This window comes from Sinocyclocheilus anshuiensis, unplaced genomic scaffold, assembly GCF_001515605.1.
Source record: "Sinocyclocheilus anshuiensis isolate Anshui unplaced genomic scaffold, SAMN03320099.WGS_v1.1 scaffold1360, whole genome shotgun sequence".
Lineage (NCBI taxonomy): Eukaryota > Metazoa > Chordata > Actinopteri > Cypriniformes > Cyprinidae > Sinocyclocheilus > Sinocyclocheilus anshuiensis.
The window spans coordinates 711,800-724,491 of NW_015546110.1; the positions used below are offsets into that span (position 1 = coordinate 711,800).

The 12,692-nt window shown below is 38.2% G+C and overlaps 1 long non-coding RNA gene across 1 annotated transcript; it reads right to left on the reverse strand.

Moving 5' to 3' along the window:
• Positions 1-5,237: 5,237 nt before the first annotated feature.
• LOC107700646 (uncharacterized) lies at positions 5,238-11,218 on the reverse strand. The gene is made up of 3 exons (XR_001635565.1): positions 11,209-11,218; positions 8,704-8,705; positions 5,238-5,341 (listed from the first exon to the last, which is right to left on the reverse strand). It is a non-coding gene; the product is annotated as an uncharacterized LOC107700646 (long non-coding RNA).
• Between the last annotated feature and the right edge of the window lie 1,474 nt (positions 11,219-12,692).

Here is a 12,692-nt window from a genome sequence, read left to right on the forward strand (position 1 = left end):
CGTGCTCCGAGGCCCTCTGTGGCCATGACAGGGAACTGGAGCCCTCCCTGGGCTTAACGGGGGATCTGGAGCCCTCCCTGGGCTCAACGGGGAATCAGGAGCCCTCTCTGGGCTTAACTGGAGATCCGGAGCCCTTCCAGGGCTGAACTGGGGATCAGGAGCCCGTCCTGGGCTAAACGAGGAATCAGGAGCCCTCCCTGGGCTTAACTGGGGATCAGGAGCCCTCCTTGGGCTATACTCGGGAACTGGAGCCCTTCGTGGGCTATACTCGGAAACTGTGAAGCGCTTACGAGGAGCTGGCACTGGAGGGTGCGCTGCAGGAGCAGGCACAGCAAGATGCTTTCAAGGAGCTGGCACTGGAGCCGACACTGGAGCGAGCTCTGGGGATAGGATGAAGGCAGAGAACAGTCCTTTTCTCTTCGTCCTCCTTCTTTGGTTACGGGTGAACTGGGCAGCCGGTCTTGTCGTTGCAGTGACCGGTGGGCTTGACAACAGCGCAGCCGGCAGGCCTAACTTCGGAGCGGCTGACGGGCTCGACATCGGAATGGCCGGCGGGCTTGAGAGAGCCGCGGCTGGCGGGTTTGACAACGGCGCGGCCGGCAGGCCTATCTTCGTAGCGGCCGGCAGGCTGTAGAGAGCCACCGCCGGCGGGCTTGACTTCGACATCGGATCGGCCAGCGAGCTGGAGCTTCGGAGGACAGCGGGGAATTTGGGGTTGGGCAGGCAGCAGGAGCCGTTGGAGAGGTATGTGGAGGTTCTCGGCGTGGGGTGAGCTGGGGAGATGCGGCGCGTTCCAGCGGGAGTTGGATGACGAGGCTTGGGAAGTTTCTTTACTTCTTCAACTTCGAAATCTGAACCATTTAGGAACAGCACGAGATTAATTAGCTCGATCAGGGGAAAATCACACGTAGGAAGATCGCAGCGGATTATCTCATCATCCCCCACAGAGTGTTCTCAGCTGCAGTCATCCTTTTGTGGTCGAGTCTTCTGCAGTGTTGCCAACTGCTTTCAATTGAAAGTAGCTAAAACTGGTAGCTAAATGTCACTAGATGACATCACAATGGCAAATTCACTGATCTATATAAAGATGAACGTAGATCAGTGGGCAAGATGAGAACTTAGATAAGGTTTGTCCAAGAAGTTGCTATATTTGTCCCTAAACTTTTGAAAAAAGTCTCAAAAGGGGCGGGGAAGTCACTAAATCTAGCTACAAAGTAGCTAAATTGGCAACACTGGTCTTCTGTCATGGTGCATAGGAGGGAAACGAGGAGACGAGGAGATGACGTTGAAAACATAACTTTTAATAAACAAACCAAATGAAAAGGAACACTAACATAGGGAGCACAGGAGACACACATGGACTGATGTTTAGGACTCGACAAGAAAACATGAGGCAGACTACACATTTATACTAAACTTAACGAGGGACAGACAGGTGCGAGGAATCAACTAATAATGAGACAACGAGAACAAGAAACCAAACCAAATCTGGGCATAAGGAAACATGAGGGAGAACTAGAACTTGGGGAACAAAACACAAGAGACAGGAACACAGGCCTGACAGTTACACAGTTTTGATGCTGTTTTATGTCTGATGATTGTGTTAGATTACATGTGGAAGCATCTGGTTTCTTCTTCGCTTGTATTTTGGAAATTCAGTACAGAAGATGTGTAATAGTGCCCCCAACCATATAACAATGAAAACATTCTTGGAGCAAGTACAGTATAGCTCAAATAAATTTAGACTTTTTCTAAGTACAAGTATACTTAAATGTCATGTTAAGTATATTTCTGAGAAGTACATAAAGCACATTTCTGAGAAGTACATAAAAAGTAGCCTGAAAGTATACTTTCCTATTTTTTAGTTTAAAAGAAGTACACTAAAAGCACACTTGAATAAACATCTTTTTCGTAAGGGTAGTGAAATTAAAATGATTAAAGAGCTTGTTTAAATGAAATGCATATTTGTGAACACTGATGGTAGATGAGAGCCCAACACTTTTTGGTAGGGGTGCTCCGATTGATCGGCTACCGATCACTATCGGCCGATAATCACGTTGGGATGATTGATCGGCGGTCTCTAAAAAAGCCGATCTCAAAAAACTGATCTCAAGCTGATGACGCTGCCATGAGAGGTTTTGCACGACTTGCAGCCGCACCGTCTCAGTCTCTGTCCGGCGCGGGTGAAATAATTATAATGCTGAAGGTGAGGTACTCACACATATGACCTTTTGGTTAAGTTTAAAGGGAAAGAGCACTTTTAGACTTCTTTATGAAAGGCAGGATTGCTTGTCATAAAGATTTAAATGCAAAAGAAAAGGCAGTAGAGCTGACTGTTTCTGTCAATGGTAAGTTTGTGATAACGTAAGAAAAGTAGTTTAAATGTTTTGCCACTTGCTTGAGCAATTTAATATATAAATCTAGAAGTAAATGCAAAAGTAAAAAGCATTGAATAATGTGTTGCTTATATTTATTGTGTTTAAACATGTCTGTGAAAGATTGTATTACTGTACTGTGTAAAAAAAGAATTGCAATGCTGAAAAAGCACTTTCAGTGACAAGTATAATTCAGTGACAAAACAATGGATAAATGTTGTGTTTGTGGTAAACAGCCACGGATCAGTAGCGGACTCCTGTGTGAAAGCTGCTTCTCCTCTCACAAGAGACACCTAAGAGGGGAATTCACCCCATTTTCAAAAATGAAATTCAGGCCCTGAATAAATGTCTAAAAATCCTGATTGGAGTATCACTATATATAGTTATAAATTATAAAAAAGAAGGCTTTAAAAGATCGGTATCGGTGATCGGTATCGACAGATACTGCTTCCTGTGATCGGCGATCGGTGATCGGCCTCAAAAATCCTGATAGGAGCACCCCTACTTTTTGGCTTTCTCAGTTTGTTTAAATCCACTTGAGGTACAGAGAATTTCTTTTTTCCCCCACATTATTTACACATCTTACAAACATGTGTAAAGTGGAGTTCACTGGAGAGGAAAACTGGAGAGGGAAACTATCAGTGAACAACAACTTAAATATCAATCGGTTTATCACACAAATGCAGTGGTGGACAGTAACGGAGTAGCTTTACTTCGTTACTGTTTTTGATTCATGAACGAACTGATTCTTTTCAATTAACCTTTTAAATCGGTTCGCAAATCGCACCAAACAATTAATTGACGAATTAGAATGAACCGATTGCAGCTATTCTTGAGTCGACAACTCACTGATTCAAATGAACCGTTTAGTGCGAGTCTCCAGTGAACTGAATTCACAAGTAAGAACCGGGAGATTTTGTGAGCACGCGCGACTGATGCTGCTAAAAGTAAGTTACTAATGTTGAATTTTAGGATTAATTATTGTAACTGAAAATCATATTTAGGTCAAAACTGTCAGTTGTTTGTGAACTAAATCTGCTGTAAAGAGTGATCTGTTTAAGCCCACTGAAATGCTTGGGTGCAGACACATTAACATCAGTGTCTCTATGAGAGCACTAATTCCAAGTATGGGTCACCATACTTGGCCACATGTCACGTCACTTTCACTTTTTTCACTTTCATGTTCTGCAAAACAACAAGCTTTAAAAAACGTTTTTCTTACTGGTGAAAATCAGATGGTCAAATGTAAGCTTCATTAGCCGTGTAAGCTTCATAGTGAACATTACTACATCACTCTCGTCAACGTAGTCCATATCAACAACAAAAATCTATCTTGACTCCATATAGTGGTAATATTTTATTACACATATCTGTACTTTTACTCAATTTGTACTTCGTCCACTACTGCACAAATGTATCACAACAATTTAGAAGACTTGGAATATTGCACACAAGTCCATATGGCTTTTTGGTTATGGTTTTGGGGGTAAACAATCGCTATACAGTTTTGACCTGTTTTTAACATTAATTATAAGAAATGTTTCTTGAGCAACACATCAGAATGATTTCTGAAGATCATGTGACACTGAAGACTGGAGTAATGATGCTGAAAAAACAGCACTGCATCACAGATATAAATTATGTTTTAAAATATATTCAAATAGAAAACAGCTATTTTAAATTGTAATAATATTTCACAATATTACTGCTTTACTGTATCTTTTAAATAAATAGAGACTTTTTTTCACAGAATAAAGTCATATGCTTGATGATGAGGCAAAGTAAATGGCAAGTTTCACTGTGTGTGTCAACTATCCTTTACATAATGAGTTCTATATAAACGTTTTCTCCCTTTCTTTCCTCTGTCTCTCTCTTTTAAATCATCCCAAATATACCTCCACTTCCTAAAGTGTTTGCTTGCTGTTGTTTAAAAGCAGTAACCAGAAGAATCCAGGTCTAAAGGTCAGGCAGCCGTTTCCTCTGCCAGGACAAAAGCTCTTGAACCGAGGGTGTGCACACCGACACAATCCATCCAGCTCTAATGGCATGGCCAAAAACAACTGGCCATTAACCAGCTGTTCAGAGCGTCCGTTAAATACCAACCGTAAACATTACTAACTGTGATTTACAGCGAACGACTATTGTTTGTGAATAACACACTCATTCATAGAACTGCCTTCATTTCTGATGATCACAGCCGCACTGAATTCATAACTTAGCAATTCATGCAGAAATCTCACACACACACACACACACACACACACACACACACTGTTTACAATGGTTCATTTCATCATAATAGCTGAGCTAAGAAATTACTATCTTAAAGCTTCCGAAAAGAAAAAGAGACCTTTACAAGAATATTAATGTATAGATTCTTATTATTCTGCATATATACATGTTTATCTACAATGTAACGTCATCCATTTTAAAGTTCTTTCTCACTCAGCTCTGTGTTTCTACTGGTTCCCTTTTCTTCTAAACAAGGCTTTTATTTTCTTGCTTTTCTTGGTTTCATGTTCACCATATTTGTGACCCTGGAGCACTAAACCAGTCATAAGTAGCACAAGTATATTTGTAGCAATAGCCAACAAATACATTGTATGGTTCAAAATGATCCATTTTTCATTTATGACAAAAATCATTAGGATATTACAGTTTTTTTCAACTGCTTACATTTCAAAACTTGCATCTCTTTTTCAAAACTTTACACACAAATAAAAGAATTGCAAACACAAACTGCAAAATGCCTCACATCTCTTGCAAAATGAAGCACTGCATTCAAAATATCACAAACACATCTCAAAAGCAAACATTTGCGAACACCTTTGCCATAATATTAATTCCTGTTAGATAGAGAATTAGTGTATGGTTTTGCAGATTTAGTGTGTGCTTCTGTTGTTTGAGTGTCTGGTTTCAAAAATTGTGTGACAAGAAAAGATTTGTATGTAAGCAGTTGAAATAAACTGTAAGCGAAGATCATGTTTCATGAAGATATTTAGTAAATTTCCTACTGTAAATATATCAAAACTTAATTTTTGATTAGTAATATGCATTGCTAAGAACTTCATTTGGACAACTTTAAAGGCGATTTTCTCAATATTTAGATTTTTTTGCACCCTCAGATTCCAGATTTTCAAATAGTTGTATCTCGGTTCTATCCTAACAAACCATACATCAATGGAAAGCTTATTTATTCAGCTTTCATATGATGTATGAATCTCAAAATGTAAAAAATTTTACCCTTATGACTGGTTTTGTGGTCCATGGCCACATATATTAAAATTAATATTGTAGTCCTCCCTACAACAGTCATTTTGGTCACACTTTATTTTAAAGTCAGAGGTTAAGGTTATTTTAAAGTTAAGGTTTCACTATTAACAAACCCTTAACTACTACTTTTGCTTCAATAAACTCCTAATTTGCTGCTTATTAATAGTTAGTGATGTAGTTGTTAAGTTTAGGTATTGGGTATGATTACGGATGTAGAATATGGCCATGCAGAATATGTGCTTTATAAGCACTAATAAACAGCTAATAATAAGCATGCTAAGCAACCAGTTAATATTGAGAATTGTTCCATATATTACAGTGTTACCGAAATTTTTAGGTATAAGATGCCATAACTACTCGAATGCTTGCGCATAAATAGACAGACCGTGGCATAATCTGAGGGCCATATACAGTTTAGCCATCATTATACAAAAATATTCGACCGCTCAATGCACAGTCTGAGCAATAGGGGTCAAGTATTCCAAACAGCCATGCAATAGGAATAACTAAAGTAGTGTTGGAGTAGAAAGCTTGGCCGACCATGTTACCTCGGCATCCAACACTGTTTTCTGTTGACAGCTGAGGGATTGGCATCAAAATGTGAGCTGGATTGTTATGAAAGGATATGGTAATTAAATAAAACTAGAGTGCAGATGAAAGCAGCCTGCATCTGCCGTGTGCCTTTTCCAGCACCGCTGTCACATTCAATCAATTACACTCCATCAGGGTCTCAAAAATCATTACAACAAGAGGAAGATGTTTTCATTCAAACAATCGTTTCATTTAAGCTTACACTTAAACATTCTTCAACACATCTGACGGAGAGCTAGAAAACGAATTTTCTAATCTTACCAAGAATTCAGTTTGAGGATGACAGTGTTTGTTCACTAAAAGACGAATAGTGCCGCTCACAGCAGGACTCCATACACACAGACAGCATTTACAGGACTTACACCAGCAAAATGAATTCATTACTGACAGAGCAAACTGACAAATGGATATTTATCTCAAGGGATGTGTATTTACTAAAAATCAAATTCACTAAAAATGATTTATTTACATTTCACTCTGTAAAAGAACACTTTAAATAAAGATTGTTCTGTGCATCTTCACTATGCAAAAACCTTTTTCAGATCTTCAGCTCTAACATTAATAATTCAGTCCCACTGATGAAGTCCCCCCCATGAACTTTGTAGAAGTGTTTCTATTAATAATGACTTAAATTTTGGTCTGTTCCTCACAAAGCTATCATATGACTTGGCATCAGTCAAGCAGCATGCATTTCTTTACTGGTGCTTTTATTAAGCTTTTGCACATTTTGGAGCTCTATAAGCTTTCATTGTATGGAAAAAGAGCAGCATGAGTATTGTGCTAAACATCTCCTTTTCAGAAAAAGTAATAAGGGTTTAGATGATGTAGACTTCATTGAGTGAACTATTCCTTTAAATACACATGCTCTAAAATCTGCTTTGTGATGCATTCTGACCATCTAATGACATACTGTCCCACCAGACTGACTATTATTTTGGGAATGTTTTTATCCCAAGATCATTAATATTATGTAATTATGAGACTCCCATTAGACATAGCATGTTTATTTCAAGCACTGATGGCGAGTTATAAAAGTGTGTCAAATTACTGTCTGGCGGTGTTGAGCTGAATTCTGAAGAAAAGTTTAAAATGGTGAATTTATGGGCTGTGAAATCAGCAGCCCAACTCGTGTCCCTTTTCAAATTAAATGTGTGCACAGTGGACAGCTTTTCCTGCACGCTGAGCTGGAGGCAGCTGGATGTGAATAGAAGCAGGTGAATATCAGAAAGATCACACACACACACACACACACACATTCACTATTAATGTGAGCGGAGAGGCGCAGATAAATGTTGACACTTGCGTGGCCGCTCCCAAACATCAGTCACAGAGATTTTCCATCAATTTGCCCTTCCACCAGCCTCTCAAGAACACTTCTTCCCTATCGCTCCGTTAAACAGAAACAGATTTTAAAGAACATTCTGGGTTAAATGCAACTTAAGCACCATTGCCATGGAAAATTAATTTCAAACTATGCGGCAGTTCATCAAAACTAATGAAAAATATACAGTAACACATACTATACAATGGAGGTTTTGTGCAAGTGAACTGGAGGAGAAATCTGGCAAAAATTGTTGCTTGAACCATCATTTCCTGTCAGGCTTCCCTCCCTTCCTGGTATGTTATACTTGGGGCTAGGTATCGTTCAGAAATTCAATTCAGAATTCACCAGTTCCTAAATGAAACTTTTTTCAATGCCAATTTTATGAAATCTATTTTAACACTACTGTAAAACTATTTTTTTCAGTTTGTTGAGGTTTTTACAGACTCAAAGACTCATCTCCTGAGCCACTGCACAAAGGAACAAAATGTAACCAACACAATAAATCAGTGCAAATAGCTTCAGTACAGTTCAAATATTTTTCAGTGCTAAATGAACAGTTTTAAAGGCACAATATGTAAGATTTTTGTATTACAATATCCAAAAACCACTAGAACAGTGTTATATATTTTGCGGACTTGTGTACTTACATTATCCCAAATGTTTCGAAGAATGTTTAAACTCAGAGAAATAAGCAATTTTAACTAGTGACACGGACCGTGTCCATAGTGTCATTGTGTCGCCTGCTAATGACGTCATAACCCCTCGATTTCCGGTTTTGTTTTGTAGACAACATGGAAACACCAAAGACGCTTTAATATGTTGTGCGTTTTAATAGACCGGTGACGACCGCACAGAGTAGCATTATAACAGAACTTTCTAATGTATCTAGTATGATAAAACATTGCTGCTTTACCCCACATACACACGACCGGAAGGAGCGGAAGCGCTCGACTGTGGCATAATAAAAGCCCCGCTGCTTTCGAGCCGTGTGTCGCGCTCGTTCAGCGCCTCGTTTCACTTCGATGGCTTTCAGCCTCACCCTGCTTCATTCTACTACGTTAATAAATCATTAGCTCATCCATGAACATGATTTCTGCCCGAGTCCCGTCGGATTGCATCGGCTGTGTGGATGAAGACCACAACTCCCATGAGTCCACACTCCGTCACAGCGTCATCAAACTACGCCTTTGTCTCTTTGTTTGTTTTGAATACGCGCCCTCTAGCGGCGAAAATTACATATTGTGCCTTTAAGTCAGTATGTGATGCACACTACTGCATACTTAAGACCTTTAAATCACTCAGCAGTTGTTCTTCAAAAAATGAGCATGTTCGCTTTTCAGAAGACAGACAATCCATCTCACGACCAATTCGTACGTATTTTACGAGGTGGCTAATTCGTACAACCTCACTCGTACGATTTGTCTAGACCCCAGTGACGGGTAGGTTTAGGGGCGGGCTTAGGTGTAGGTCATTCGTGCAAATTCATACGAATTGTGCAACTCGTAAAATAAGCACGATTTATCAAAAATCGTATGAATTTGTATGAGTGAGGTCGTACGGATTCGTACGAATTAGCCACCTCGTAAAATATGTAGGAACTGCCATGAGATCAGGCTGGACAATCCCTCTCTTCACTGATGATGTCCCGAGGACTAATGTCCCTTTCCACTAATGTGTTTTCCTTTTAAAATGCATAGCTCAGACAGAATCATCATTTCTATCATTTTCCACTGATTTACGCTATCTGATGAGCATTACCTGCTTCTAGCGCTGTCTTCTGTTGTGTTTTCTCTTCCACGATCTCTGTTCTGACTCTGTTCTGATGAAGCTCATTCGCTGCTTGTCTGTCACTCATATAACGCATTCATAGCCTGCCCTGTCTCCGACAACCAACGTGCGTTACACTTCCAGAAAAACATTTATAGGGATGAAACATGACGCTAATAAAAACATGATTATTACAGCATGTGATTTGTATGTGATTTTCATGTGATTCTGTCTATTTTCTTAGCAATACTGTGTGTTTACATGAGAAATGCTAAGCAGGTGTAGATATGACATTGATAAAAAAAAGGCTACAAATAACATATTTCTGCAAAATTGTATGACCAAATCCCTCATTAGATCACAATTGGAAGTTAATTCAAACACTTGATGGTGGTTTAGAGTGAGTTTTGAGTAAAAGCATAGTTTAAATTTTATAAATGTAAAACGTATTGAACTCGATACCCAGCCCTAAATATAATTGGTCAAAGAAAGAATGCATAAAAGTCTCATGGTACCATGTGTAATGCTTAAGCATTATGGGAACATTTTTAAAACATATCACCTCCATTGTAAAAACAATAGTTTATAGCAGCTATAAGTTATATAACTGTGATAGACACTAGAACCTCAGTTCTTTATGAGACACCTCAAGCAAACTTCCACCAAAGGATACTACATGACCATCATTAGCGCATGGCAAACTCCCAGACCTACCTGCAGTTTGGAGGCGGATTGAGGGTCATCTCTGCCAGTTCCTTCTGATTCCTGCAAAACAAGAGAGATTTCACTCATTAAATTAATCCGCGCAATACTCAACCTTTGTATCTAGTAGGAGATCGAGGTTTGGCTTGTTTGCATGCAGGTAATGTTTTAACGAGGGGCATCTTTCTCATTTCTTTTTCAATACATTCATTATGGTTCCCTGAACGTTTAGGGTTACGCTCACTGTTGCCAACTCTCACGAGACAAATAAGCAACCGCTGCTTCAAAAACAAGCCCAATATTTTTTTTGATGATTTATTATCATCAATATTATTTATTATCAATTATTTATTACCAATAAATGAGCCTGCAACATATTAAACTGAAACCACTCTTTTATCTGAAAAGCAAAAACAGAAGCTATTTTACAAAAATCAGCAAACTGCAACAAAAATGGGAAAAAAACTAATCTCCAATCACCTGTGTGCAGAATATGATTGGAGAGATGGAAAAGGAGAAAAACACAAGAGCTTCAAAGAGGAACTGTAACATAGCCACATATTTATAACCTACTAAAATATAGGCTATTCGAACCATATTTACTCTTAGTATTAGTATAGGACTACTTGTTTTTTTATTACAGCCCGTGATAATTAATACATTACAAAAACATTGTAAAAATAAAAAAATAGGCTAAAAGAAAGTCATCCCACGTCTACTTCTGTCATCGCTTGGATTACAGCATCATACGCCTTCTTTTTGAACGTGATTTTCTCCAATGAGAGGGAGGAACATTTGGCAAATTACGCTGCAGCATTTATATTATTGCACTGGTTGGCTATTAACTGCGAGCAGACAGATGTCATTCAATGCATTGGAGAATACGGCGAACATAAATAAAGAAACGATTGTCAGATTTCCCTAACATTTCCATTTTTCAAGCAACTTTAAAAAAAAGAAGCCCAAAGTCGCGTATAATAATCGGACTTGGCAACTATTGTTACGCTAGCTAAGCTTTTGGTTCCCTTAGCTTGTTGTTGGTTAGTCAGTATTTACCACAGTCTATGATCTTTACGGAAATCTATATAGGCTAGTCTTTATGCTTTGAAAAAAAAAATATATATATTATACATTAGATATAAAACAAATAAGTCTGAAAGAGAGAGGTGTGAGTACACTGTAAAAAAAAATCCGTAAAATTTACGGTAAAAACCTGGCAGCTGTGGTTGCCAGAATTTTACCGTAAAAAATACGGTAGCAAAGTTTTAGGTTTTACGGTTTTAACTTAAATTTACAGTTAAATACCGCAATTTCATTAACTGATATAATGTTAATATACCAACCTATTGAAGTACTGAAATCTGTTTTGTACCTTTGTAATACACTGATAACCACCAAATGCAGGCGGTGATGAGAAAGTCACATGATGAACCAAAGCCCATCACAAGCAGCTTTTAGATAATAACATATATAGAAGGTGCACAGTGTCATTCACACAGACACTAAACACCATCATGGTAACACACATGAAACTGAAATAATGCAATAAACATTCATTTAACAACATTAGGTGTAACACACAACCCTAATATACAAAACTGATCAGAAAAAACTAAGAAGAAACAGTTATTTCAACAAAAAAACATCAAATTTTAGACAAGCCCAAAGGTGAATACATTGGAAAGGAGGTTAACGCTAATAATAAATAATACATTTTATTCAACATTACAAATATTTATGGATGGATCTAAGGAACCTGTTAATCAAAAGGTTGGAATAGGTGTATATATTCCACAATGGTACTATGTTCAGATTCGTCTTCAGCTTTAATTAGTATAGCACACGCGAGATCAGACAGAGAAGATTTATTAATGGAAGTGTACCTATCTTTACACAGATTGAAAGAGGCTGGAATAATGGTATATTTTTGTTGGGTGCCAGCACATGTTCATTAATGAAGTTGCTGATAAACTAGCAAAAAAAAAAGCACTGGACAAGATGTAGGTGGGTGTTAAAGTGGCTATGGGGAAAAAGGAGGCAAAGTCGATTTTAAAGAAAAAGTTAATGAATAAATGGCAAATTAGATGGGATAATAGCAGCACGGGGAGATGGTGTTATATTATGCAGACAGTATAGGGAGTATAAATTGTCAGGGAAGAAATAGGAAAGAAGAAGTGTGGCTGTCTAGATTAAGACTGGGACATACAGGGTTGAAATCAACACTGGCACTATAGGTTTACATGAAAATGGGTTATGCGATGTATGTGGGACAAAACAGGGTGCAAAATTGAAAAAATAAAACCTTGTACTCACACAAATGAAACTACATTTATGTATCTTATATGTACTAAGCTACTGAGCTATGCTTTGATACAACCTCCCAACTTTTCTCTTTTTTAACAAAATGTGCTTTTTTACCTTGGACTGTGTTCATGACATTTAAAATTGAAAATATTTTTATTTTTTAAAGCTAATAGCAGTTACCATTGCTGGACCTGTTTTGTCCCACGTCTCAAGAATGACTGGTATATCATGCACTTTTTAGGTGTAGTACATATAGTGTATATCGTGACATATTATTTAGTCACTTTGGGGAGGAAAGATTGACACATGAAGATATTTTAGGAAAAGGTTTAATGGATAGACAGGTATACAAAGAC